This window comes from Aristolochia californica, unplaced genomic scaffold, assembly GCF_029961685.1.
Source record: "Aristolochia californica isolate CCGP_79_NKW_82.1479 unplaced genomic scaffold, dmAriCali1.0.hap1 SCAF_19, whole genome shotgun sequence".
Taxonomy (NCBI): Eukaryota; Viridiplantae; Streptophyta; class Magnoliopsida; order Piperales; family Aristolochiaceae; genus Aristolochia; species Aristolochia californica.
The window spans coordinates 452,501-455,000 of record NW_027181870.1 but is presented as its reverse complement, the minus strand read 5'-3'; positions in this window follow the sequence as shown (position 1 = coordinate 455,000).

Genomic DNA, 2,500 nt, shown 5'->3' with positions numbered 1-2,500 from the left:
ATGCACGGGTCAAGCGGGACGGGACGAGCGCAGGGCTAACTTTTGCCGGCACACAAAAACACGAACCCGAAAAAGGCAAAAAAGGGACATACGCACTGGCGACACGCCCGTTTCGCCTGCCACCCGTGCACACTCGCCTGGGCAGCTGGTCACATGCGTCGCTCACAGGCATTTTGCAGGCCAGCACCGGCGGATGCACGGGTCAAGCGGGACGGGACGAGCGCAAGGCTTGCTTTTGGTGGCACACGAAAACACGAACCCGAAAAAGGGACATACGCACTGGCGACACGCGCGCCCGTTTCGCCTGCCACCCATGCACACTCGCCTGGGCTGCTGGTCACATGCGTCGCTCATAGGCATTTTGCAGGCCAGCACCGGCGGATGCACGGGTCAAGCGGGACGGGACGAGCGCAGGGCTTGCTTTTGGCGGCACACGAAAACACGAACCCGAAAAAGGCGAAAAAGGGACATACACACTGGCGACACGCACGCCCGTTTCGCCTGCCACCCGTGCACACTCGCCTGGGCTGCTGGTCACGTGCGTCGCTCACAGGCATTTTGCAGGCCAGCACCGGCGGATGCACGGGTCAAGCGGGACGGGACGAGCGCAGGGCTTGCTTTTGGCGGCACACGAAAACACGAACCCGAAAAAGGCGAAAAAGGGACACACGGACAGGCGACACGAAAAAAAAGGGGTCGCCCTACCTAGGTGGGCGCAAAAACCCCGTCGGCCAGGAGGTTTCGCCAAAGTGTCTGTACTGTCACACAGGGTCAATAGCACGGGCATGGCCGGCCGCCGCACGTGCAGCGGCTTACGGACGCACGGTTCGGCGGCACAGGTGCCTGGCGGCTTTAGCACCTTGGGGTGGACAGGCCTGGCGGCAAGGGGGGCTAGGCACCTTGCTGCCAGCCGGCAATGGTGCACGGGGCGGGGCGCCACACAAACACGAAAGAGGGACAAGAGCGGGGCGATGGTCCACAGAGACGAGCCATGCACGGGGCCCGTGATCGCCGACACGCGCGAACGCGGACGCGGACAAGGACAAGGACGCGACGCGCGGCGCGCGTGCGAGGTCAAGAGGGGCGCGCGCACGAAAACGCGAAAAAAGGGGCTAGCGGCCGAGAAACGCGAAAAAAACCGGGTCACCTACCTAGCCGAACGCCTAAAATCGCTTCGGGCAGGAGGTTTCGCCAAAGTGTCTGTACTGTCACACGGTCCGTACGGGCGCAACCCCATCGCGCGCCAGCACCCCTTCCTGGGGGCGCCCGCCCGCCAGGCGCCTGGCGCCCCACGCGCGCGCGCCCGGCGCCTGGCGCCTTGCCCCCCACGCGCGCCCGGCGCCTGGCGCCTGGCGCCTCGCCCCCCACGCGCGCGCCCGGCGCCTGGCGCCTTGCCCCCCACGCGCGCCCGGCGCCTGGCGCCTGGCGCCTCGCCCCCCACGCGCGCGCGCGCGTGGCGCCTTGCGCCTGGCGCCTTGCCTCCGCGCGTGCCTGGCGCCTGGCGCCTTGCCCCCCACGCGCCTGGGCGCCTCTTTTCCGCCTGGGCGCCCTGGCACCTTTCCGCCTGGGCGCCTGTTTTCCGCCTTGGCGCCCTGGCGCCTTTTCGCGTGGGCGCCTCTTTTCCGCCTGGGCGCCATGGCGCCTTTCGGCCTGGGCGACTCTTTTTCGCCTGGGCACCTCTTTTCCGCCTGGCCAGGGCGCCTCTTTTCCGCCTGGGCGCCATGGCGCCTTTCTGCCTGGGCGCCTCTTTTTCGCCTGGGCGCCTCTTTTCTGCCTGGGCGCCCTGGCGCCTTTTCGCCTGGGCGCCTCTTTCCCACCTGGGCGCCCTGGCGCCTCTTCGCCTGGGCGCCCTGGCGCCTTTTCGCCTGGGCGCCTCTTTTGGCGCCTGGGCGCCTACGCCAGGGCGCCTCTTTTCCGCCTGGGCGCCTCTTTTTCGCCTGGGCGCCTCTTTTCCGCCTGGGTGCCCTGGCGCCATTCCGCCTGGGCGCCTCTTTTCCGCCTGGGCGCCCTGGCGCCTTTTCGCCTGGGTGCCTCTTTTGGCGCCTGGGCGCCTACGCCAGGGCGCCTCTTTTCCGCCAGGGCGCCTCTTTTTCGCCTGGGCGCCTCTTTTCCGCCTGGGCGCCCTGGCGCCTTTTCGCCTGGCGCCTCTTTTGGCGCCTGGGCGCCTACGCCAGGGCGCCTCTTTTCCGCCTGGGTGCCTCTTTTCCGCCTGGGTGCCCTGGCGCCATTCCGCCTGGGCGCCTCTTTTCCGCCTGGGCGCCCTGGCGCCTTTTCGCCTGGGTGCCTCTTTTGGCGCATGGGCGCCTACGCCAGGGCGCCTCTTTTCCGCCTGGGCGCCCTGGCGCCTTTCCGCCTGGGCGCCTCTTTTTCGCCTGGGCGCCTCTTTTCCGCCTGGGCGCCCTGGCGCCATTCCGCCTGGGCGCCTCTTTTCCGCCTGGGCGCCCTGGCGCCTTTTCGCCTGGCGCCTCTTTTGGCGCCTGGGCGCCTACGCCAGGGCGCC